Source organism: Pyrus communis, chromosome 17 (assembly GCF_041283825.1).
Source record: "Pyrus communis isolate YQ-2024b chromosome 17, ASM4128382v1, whole genome shotgun sequence".
In the NCBI taxonomy this organism is placed as follows: domain Eukaryota; kingdom Viridiplantae; phylum Streptophyta; class Magnoliopsida; order Rosales; family Rosaceae; genus Pyrus; species Pyrus communis.
This window is the reverse complement of record NC_142581.1, coordinates 9,442,814-9,452,512: the sequence shown is the minus strand read 5'-3', so window position 1 is coordinate 9,452,512 and position 9,699 is coordinate 9,442,814. Positions and strand designations below refer to the sequence as shown.

At 36.8% G+C, this 9,699-nt stretch overlaps 1 pseudogene across 1 annotated transcript; it reads right to left on the bottom strand.

The window, feature by feature from the left end:
- Positions 1-5,594: 5,594 nt before the first annotated feature.
- LOC137749382 (putative pectinesterase 8) lies at positions 5,595-7,860 on the bottom strand (annotated as a pseudogene). Its single transcript, XR_015958305.1, has 5 exons — positions 7,460-7,860; positions 6,995-7,166; positions 6,699-6,906; positions 6,098-6,357; positions 5,595-5,853 (listed from the first exon to the last, which is right to left on the bottom strand). The product of XR_015958305.1 is annotated as a putative pectinesterase 8 (transcript).
- Between the last annotated feature and the right edge of the window lie 1,839 nt (positions 7,861-9,699).

The window sequence follows — 9,699 nt, the reverse complement described above, 5'->3', positions numbered from 1 at the left end:
GTAAAAAGGGTAAAATTTACTATGTATATGCATTCCATATGAAGTTAGGAAGAGGATCCATGATCTTATGTGATCATATAAAACTTTACTATTATTCGGTATGTAGTTCCTTTAGGAGATGATTTGGTATAAAGTTGAATTGTATAGCATCTTTCAAAAATGGATACATGTTTATTACATGATTGAAGCATATTACGTACGGTTAAGGCTGGAAAAAGTTAACAACGTTATAACAGTTATTTAGAGGCGGAGCTGAGAATTGAAGTAAGAAAAACACTGATTAAAATTCAAGATCTTTGTGTCACAAATTAGACAAATGTTTCAGAAAGCTCTCATTTTGTCTATTTTTACCCTTACTTACTAACCAAGGATGTAAAACTTGGGCTGAAAAAAGAAATCGAAAATTCTGAAATCGACTCAAATTATCTCGAATTTTTTATTGGTTCGATTTTAAATTTTGTATAGGAAGTGAATTTTTGTTTCAACCTAAACCGGACTGATATTAATTACCTAAAAAAATAAGACTGGAAAGACTCAACCATATAAGATCTCCCTTAGGAGATCAAAGTTCCTAACCACTAAGCCAAATTTTAACATGTGATATTAAAATGCAACTAATATAATTATATGTTATCTAATAACTATTAATTATTCAATTTAACATCCCCTCAGAACCCCATCTGCCATCATTTTGACTCTCCCTCGTCGACTTCACTTCAGTTGCACCACAATGGCCATTCATTTCGTCTCCCTCTCTCTGTCATTCCACCATGACAACTATCAATGTCACCAATATTTTTCCTCTCATCCCATATCTCACCACGTTCACCACAAATCAGATGCCACCGCTACAATTCTAGGTTTCGCCACCTTCTTCTTAGTTCTGCAATTCTTCCTTCTCTCACTCGCTCCACTGAACAACCATCACCGTCACAAACATTTCTCCTCTTATCCCCCTTCTCGCCACCATGACCATGAATTAGCCATCAGCGTCATTAAACTTCAACCATCGCCACCACCGCACTTTATTGAACCAATCCAAAATAAAAATAAGTTTTGGTATTCCCAATTTTATGGATTCTGAAATTTTTGGTTCGGGATCGGGCCAAAATAATATATCTGACTATTTTGAATTCGATTTCCAGAAATGGTAGCATTATGCACACACCTATTTTTATTTCTCAAATACCCTCTTAATTTTCGGTCGTCGAATCAAATGAACTGAAGAAGATCAATTGTTGTTTGAATTTCGGTTCGGGTTCCAACCCGAAACCAAACCCTATGTAAAACTCACAAGGAATTTAGACATTAGAGTGAAAGAGAAGAGAATGGAAGAGAGAGGCCATGATACAAGAACATGATACCTTTGTAATAAGTTTGTAGCTTATATAATTAATAACATTAACCTTACATCATAACAATGGTACGTTAAAAGTTTTCTCTCAATCTCTCTCTCACTCTCTCTCTCTCTCTCCAAACTCTCTATGTGTTGCTACAAAAATCCAAGCTAGATCAAAGTTTCAGTTACTGGCCCTTGCTTTTGCTCGGGGTAGGCAACATCCCTTTATTTCATCTCTTTTTTCCTCCACCTTCCTTCTTCTCTCTTTTGCCATTTCCCTCTTTTCCTTCTCTCTTATCTCTTTTGTCACTTCCCCTCACAGCATCCCACCCCATCTTCCTTCCCCCCTTTCCAATCTTCTTCCTTCTTTTTTTTGTTATCCTTTGAGTTTTATCTTAGTTTTCCTCGAGTTTGGTCTCAATTACCCCCTAAGCTTGTCTTAGATTTGGTCTTAATTACCCCTTAGCCTCACTTTCTATCCAAAAGGTACTTTGTATATATTTGCAGGGCTTCATGAAGGGGGACTTGAATACGGTGTCTACTTTCTCGGTTCAAAGTTTGGCTTCCTTTGAGGATGTGAGTCATGTGACGGTGGTGGCAGTTTGGTTTATGCTGCTTGAGATTAGGATTTTTTTATTGTTTGATTTTGCTGCCTTCAGGCTTAAACTTGTGTGGGCCTCATGTTGTATCTTAGGTTGCTACTCTCCTTTTGCTTGGGCATTTTACTTATTTATTGTTATTTAACTGGCTCTTTCTGGGCCTTGTACTAATTTTTTACGGAAGTAATCTTGTTTGAACAAAAAAATAAAAAAAATAAAAAAATAAAAAAAACACACCTCACATGATAGATCTATATTCGATTTCCCCTCCTCCTACAGTCTACCTGATGCCCTGAATGGCTCTATACTTGAGATGATTAATTAGATGGTGACATTGAAGTGGGGTTTTTTTTTTTTTTTTTTATGTCATTGATGAAAAGCAATAGATACATAAGATAAGGGACCCTAATAAAATTGGGGAACCCAATAGCAAGTAAAGACCCCCAAGGAGGCAGTGGACCTCAAGGTAGATAAAGTGGACCAAAAGCGCAGCTTGGGTCACCACCCAAAGGCTAGAAACCAAAGAGGGCGTTAGTGGGGGCAAGGAAGGCCATCAATGGACAAGATATAGACTAGACCATATGGAGGCTTCGTAACCCAGACTTTCGAACATATCTCTCTTTTACACTGCAAGGCAACACAAACGGTTGCAGAATTCATTTGTCGAGGAACCCAACACCACTTAAAAGAGGAAAAATGGTGACGAAGATTCCAAATTTGGTGAAGAAGGGGAAAAATAGACCAATTGGCTTTCCTTCTATCCTCATTAATGCTAGCTACTAGAGTGGTAAAATTAGATTCAAAAATAACATTAGTGATATTATTATGGATGGTCGTCTGAATAGCCATGACCCCAGCTTTAGCCTCCGCTTGAAGAGCAGAAGAAGATGTTTCAATCCCACAATTCCTAGCCATCACAGAACCAGAAGTATCCTTAATAACAACTCCAAAACCCGTCGAACGTAATTGCTTGGTCCAGGAGGCATCACAGTTGATTTTCAGCACTGAAATAGAAGGAAAAATCCAAGTTGAAAGAGCGACCGTGCCCTGAGAGACCCGAGAATATGCCACAGGGTTGGCAGTCCAAAATTCCTCCATTACCGAATAGGCCTTGTGGATAGTAGTAGCAGAAGATGGGATGATTCAATTAAAGCTAGCTTGACATGACACGACTCGACCCCAATATCTCCAAATACCAAGATAGGCATGTGATGGCCAAGTGACGAAGCCATTTTAAACATGCATACAAATAAAATATGTAATTAGAACGAAATATGCTAATGCGGAAACGTGTTCAGAGTATACAAATAATCAAGAATAATGTGAAAGAATTACTATAAAAAGGTATGAACAAAGGAATTGGTCATACACTGAGAATACTCGAAGATACCTATGCGGAAATGCCCTGACGCGAGGATCGTATGCCTCGATTCTAAATCTTGAAAGGGGCACAAAACAAAGGATGAGTGGACTAAGGTTTATAATACTAATACTAATAATAAGAAAACCATTTTCTTTTTTAACATACTAACCCCCTGTTTTGAAAACGTATATAATACTACATAATAGGTTTTTTGAAAACCCTATGAAAACATTCGTAGATAATAAAACCATATCTAAAAGTGGTATCGAAATCGCCGAAAGGTAAATCCGAGAAAGCTCATAAACCCAAAGTAATAAAGTACTCAATTTGGGGTATCATAGTCGCCGGAAGGCATAACCATCACTCGAAGGTGAAGCTGTACGACACTGAGTTACACTAGTGAAGAAATATGGTAGGTCCTATCACTCAAAGGTGAAGTTGTACGACGCCGAGTTACGCCAGAGAAGGAACATATACATAACACACCGACACTAGCCATGGCTAGTGAAGCTGTCTGACAGTGGTTTCGCCAATGAAGTTGGGAGTATGTCATAAATATTCTTAACTGTGTCCTATGGCCATAGACGTCTACATACTCGAGTTGTGTGTATGTGTTGTATGATAACCCACTAGATAAGCACATAAAAAGTATCTCAAAAACTCATACCAAGCTTAGCATTTAAAATCTCGTCAACCGAAATCATAAACAAGCCATAAATATTTCGTAAAAACCATTTAAATAATCATAAGTTTTCCGTAACCATAATTATAGAAATCCGTAAAACATATTATAAAACATAATCAATTCATAAAATATAAATGCATGCAAGCTTAATATTTTATATAAAAACATGCAATTTAAAAAAGAGTCCATTCACAAATATTCCACTACTTGGGAGCCACTCAAACTAGGGAGGACAGGGTCACGACCAACCAACGCACCTAAACACAAGTAGAGACCATTTAATAAAACTCTACTTAAACGATTGAATTTGGGAAAACGAACAGTGGATTCGGATTCGGCACTTCAAAAAACCTAAGGAAGGACCATGGGCTCCCTCACGCCCCGAGATAGGTCGTCAGGGAAATTGTTAGCGCCACGGCGACGAAGCACAATGCCTCCGACGGAGGCGCATATGATCCACACGTCGGGTACTGTAGCACCACGCGCAGCCTCACGCGCCCTCGAGTACGCTGTACTTGCCTTATCCACGAAACTTGCAGACTTGCAGGTGGAAAGGCCAACTTCTAGAGCTCATTTCGAGCTCGATTCTCAACCAATTTTAGTGATTTAAGAACCTAAATGAAGTTTAAAATGTAGGGAATCGATACATACACATTGAAGGCCGTGACATGGTCGGAGTTAGTCGAAAAAGGTGTTTGAAAGTGGTCAAACGGCCCTGGTTTCAAATTCCATAAATCTGGGAAATTTTACCAACTACTCTAATCTAACCTAAAACACGATCTAGAAGATTTTAGGAGCTTACCTACGTCGAGGACGGTGATGACTTGCTGTGGTTTGTCGGAGAAGATGATGAACAATAATTGTCGAGAGAGAGGTGAGAAAGGGAGGAGGGAGGGTCCACAGATGGTGATGGTGCTCGCTGGAATGGCGAGGCTAGTGGTGGTGGAGGCAGTACTGTCGTTGTTGGTTATGCAAGCTCAGAGAGAGAGTTGCAGAGATGAGAGAAAAAGACAAAAATAGTGGGAGAGTTTACCAAGGAGAGAAAACAGAGAAAAGACAAGGAAGAAAAAGAGAGCCGGGAGACACCAAAAGAGGGTGGGCCCCACTGGCACACCAAACAAAGCAAGAAAAGACAAAACGGAAAAAATATCTCTCATGACGTAAAATTACCATAATGTCCTTATCGTTTCAAATCCCATAAAACCTTTGTTTTAGCTCCAAATCCAAATCCGCTTACGCCCACACGTTCTTAGCGACGAGTACTACAAGAAAATGCCAATAGAATAGGTCATACGTTGCACCGTACGAAGGTCAACAAAAGTCAATGATTTAAAATTATAAAAACAGTCAAATCTGGGATGGGTTGTTACATGTCATCTAACCTTCCAAATTTCCCAACAAAAGAATGAAATCGATCATGGGAGATATTGTCTTCAGGGAGAAGAGAGGATAATTTCAAAAACCAGCGATCAAAAGAGGAAGTAGCTTGGGCATTGACCTTAAAACCAAGGGGGGACCCGAACCAGACCACCTTGGTCCAAGGGTTTATATATGCATGACATTTATCTTTTAGCTTGTCAGTGTCAGTTGCCTTATTGAGACCTAAAGATGATGATGTGTCTTATTGTCATGTACATTGACGAGAACAAACAATTTAATCACGATATTACATTGGAAGAGATAGGAAAAAAGGCCCAAGAGAGAGTCTAATTAATTAATAACGGACTGCAACCAAACTCCCCCATCAATGAAAGACACATTAAGGAAAAGAGAAGCTTGTGTGTCATTCAGCTTCTGTACGTAAGGCGCACGCAAGTTCATATTTGCTCCTGCACCTGAGTTATTGTATTCTCCATAGAATATAGTCCTGCATGCATTTAAACAAATGATTAATACTTCGATTAGATTAATTTTGTGATTAATCCAATAATCAAACTTTAAATGAATATTGATTAATTGAGGGGTCCTTTGAAAACCACTAGGTCTTCAACTTTTTTTTTTTTTTTTAAAATTAAAAACTTAAAAACAGTTACTAAACAAGTTTTCAGTTTTGAGTTTTTGTCTAAATGGCTATCAAAAGAGCCGTAACCCTTGCATTAATCTTTACATACTGGTCTCTTGTTGGATCATTGAAGTCATTCCACCCTTCAGGAGCTATAATATCAGTCATTGTTGTGCTGGTAAAAACCACTCGAGAGAAAGGCCTCCATGCTCGACCCAACCATACTCTTCCAGTCCCTCCAATAAAGCAGTTGACAAATGCATAGCCAGTGTTTTCATCCTTGGAAGCTCTGCCGTGCGCTGTAACCGCGCCATTTATACTCTTTGTTCCTAGGGGTACTGGGTTCGACATCGAAATCAACTGACAATTCTGTGTCAAGCAGTCCAAGAAGCACACTGGTTTTTTAGTTTTTTTATATATCAATTTATCATAAACATTTTACTTATATTCTGTATGAAAAATGATTACTTAGTATTGGGTACTAATCTAGACTACATGGCTCCTTGCCTGCATGCATGAAGAAGCTATTCCTCTGTAAATGAAAAATCACAGTTTGGTCGTGCAAAAAACTTTTTGTTTTGTAATTTTAGTGAATTATTTTTGTATATGTATATCAAACTGTGATTTGCAGGTAAAGAGTAACCCCAAAACGTATTTTCTCAAGCAATCACAGGAAAAGAAATTTGCATATCAGAAATGAAACGGGTTACCTCATACAATGATCTTCCATTGCCAAAGATGAAATCAATGGAGCCCTGGATGTAGCAATCCTTGAAGTAATGGCGGCCCCTATCATCGTGAAGGGTGTCTTGAGCTCCAAAAAAACCCACAACCCAAAAATGCAGCTTGGTCTCCTGATATTCTAATCGCTACAGCTTGAGCTCCAATATCTCCAGGCTTCGGAAGTGGAGCAACATTCTTGTTGCATAATTTCTATTTGGACATGTGAATATGTATAAATTATAAAATTAATACATTGATGCAATTTTCAAAGTGTGTAGCTCACCATGAAGCTTATGTTCTTGGCAACAAAGTTGTCAGCAAAAACTTGAACTGAGCCACTGTAAAATGTGCCATGCGCTGAATTGGCTGTGTCGTTCCATGATATTGCAGTCATTTCATACCCTTGTCCTTGAAATATTATATTTGGTTTGGTTTTTGGAACCGTGACTTTCTCACTAGTTACATTATGAACAAAAATAAACAATTAATGTATTTAAAGAAAGGTTTTTCATAAAATAGAAGTCCTTAAAACACTTAAAAACATTGTTTCAACAAGAAAAAAACTTTATGGACACAACTGTTATTGCCCCCAATTGTTATTACATTATAGGCGAGGGTTCTTTCCATGGTAATTTTCTTTTAAGTTTTTCTCACGAACATCAATTACTAGGAGACGAAACAAATTGAAAAAAAAAAAAATGAAAAAAGAGAGTTGGAAATGAAGGAATTGAAAAGCTAATTAACTTACTAGTAAATGCCATTATTAATCCAAATTATTGTTCTTTTCGAGCTAGGAGTCGGAACTGCATCAACAGCTGCTTGAACCAATGTGAATTTGCAACACCCATTTGGATCAACACAAAGATAGGAGGTTGTGTTGGTGTCTGGAGGAGGAAATCCGGGTGGAAAATCATCACAAATGGATCCTATTTTTCCCTCATCCTCATGCTTTTTGCGATGCCTAGCAAATATGTTTTGTGAGATGAGAAAAGAAATAATATTGGGCACTGAGGATGAGGTGTTGAGATCACTTAGATTGACAAAGTATTTGAGGGATGATGAGTTTGGAATATCAATGAGATTTCGAGATGCCAATAAAATCGCAACAGTGGCAACAAAATATGTTAGGATAGTGGTTTTGGGACTCATTTTTTCTGATGGAATATGGAGAGGATTTGAATTTAATGGATGGATATATAACTAGACGTGTATGCACTTGAAGTGAAAGTATTGATGGAATGTCTTGCAAATCACCCTGTCCCTGTATATCTTAGGGGAATACATTTCGAACCTTAAGCTACCAAACTTTTATTCTCCAACAAAAACAATTAGTCTATATACAATTCAGAATGTGATGAGGCATATATAATTAATTCAATCATTGAAAATGGACATTACAAATACATATTATGAAGAGTTCAGTTTTAAAAAGGTTACTAGATTTAAAATATTACAATAAAATATCATCGATCATAAAGCAATTGGTAGACTTCAAGCACTAGTTGAAAGCTGAGCTCATTAGGAACTGCAAGAGTACACAAATCAATAAATCATTAAACCTCGTGTTACACGGAGATCATGTGATAAAAAAAAATTTCAAATTATATTAGGACATGCAGTATGAAGTAAATCTAACAAATCAAACAGCTCCACTCTTCACACATAGATCCAAAGTAGATGTATAGCACACGAAAACAAAAATTGAAAAGAAGCAATTGTCCTACAGATAGAAATCCTAATTTCCAAATTCTCCTAAAGAGAGAAATCAAACAAACTCTAAGACAGTTCCTAGAAATTATTAAACATAAAAACACTAAAAAAGATGAAAACATGTCACCACTAGCGTTGGACATCCCAAAGAGAGTCGTAACACCATACCAGCTAAACTCATAGTGTCGTACTGGCTAAACTCAATCCCATTTCCGACATCTTCGATGACTTCTAGCTTCGACCGCATATCGAAGGTGTACTAGATGCAAAACCTTGTATTTACTGTGTAGTGTGTACATTGGCTAAAACACGACCACTATCACAACGACTACAGTGTTTCTCGACACAATCATACACCAAAACAAAGTTAACGAAATACATTTCTCTTAATAATAAAACAAATAGATTGCACCATATCTCTGTCTCTCATGTATGTGTCCATCTTCACAGTATCATTCTCTTCTCCATATTGTTATTATTATTTTTTAATCTTCATCCCCATATTTAAAGGTTTTTTTTTTTTTTTTTTTCAATTCAACTTAATTAAAAACAAGTTTGTGTGTGTATAAACTGCATTTATTAAAGAAGTCATGCGAGTGGTAAATCACCTTAGTGATTAGGATTTTCTGCTTCATCTCACTACCTTCCGAGTGAACTTTCTCATTTTTTTTAGTGTAAATTATTGCTTTTAATTAAAAAAGGAAAAAGTCATTGATACTTAATTTTGTTGTAATTAGGAAAATTAATAAATTAGGAATGTATTATTATGTGGCCTGTGGGTTGGTTTCTATTTAAAAATGATAGCAACAATTATCTTATAACAAAACGTCAGAAAATACACATTATTCGGCTCAAGAGCTGGAGAGAAAAAAAAAAAAAAAAAAAAAAAAAAAAGAGAAGGAAAGCGACACTCATCGATATTTCTATTCTAATTTTTACATACTTTCTATTGGATATCAATTGTTCTTCTTCCAAACTGTAACTTCCTCTTTCATGTTTTGGTTGTAAGCAAGGCAAACACATACCTTATAAACGGCAAACCTTCCATTTTAAGTAACATATAATTACAGAGGGTTTTTATGCTCAATATAAACATATATACAGAAGCGGTCAAACGCTAACCAGTTAGTAACTTAATACAACACTAACCACACATTTGAATCAACTCTACATATTGTCTCATGATCAACCATTCACTTTTTAGATCTTCATTCAACGATTATCCACATTGTTAGGGATTTTCAATGGTTAAAGACTAGCAACTAGCAGATGTTTTTA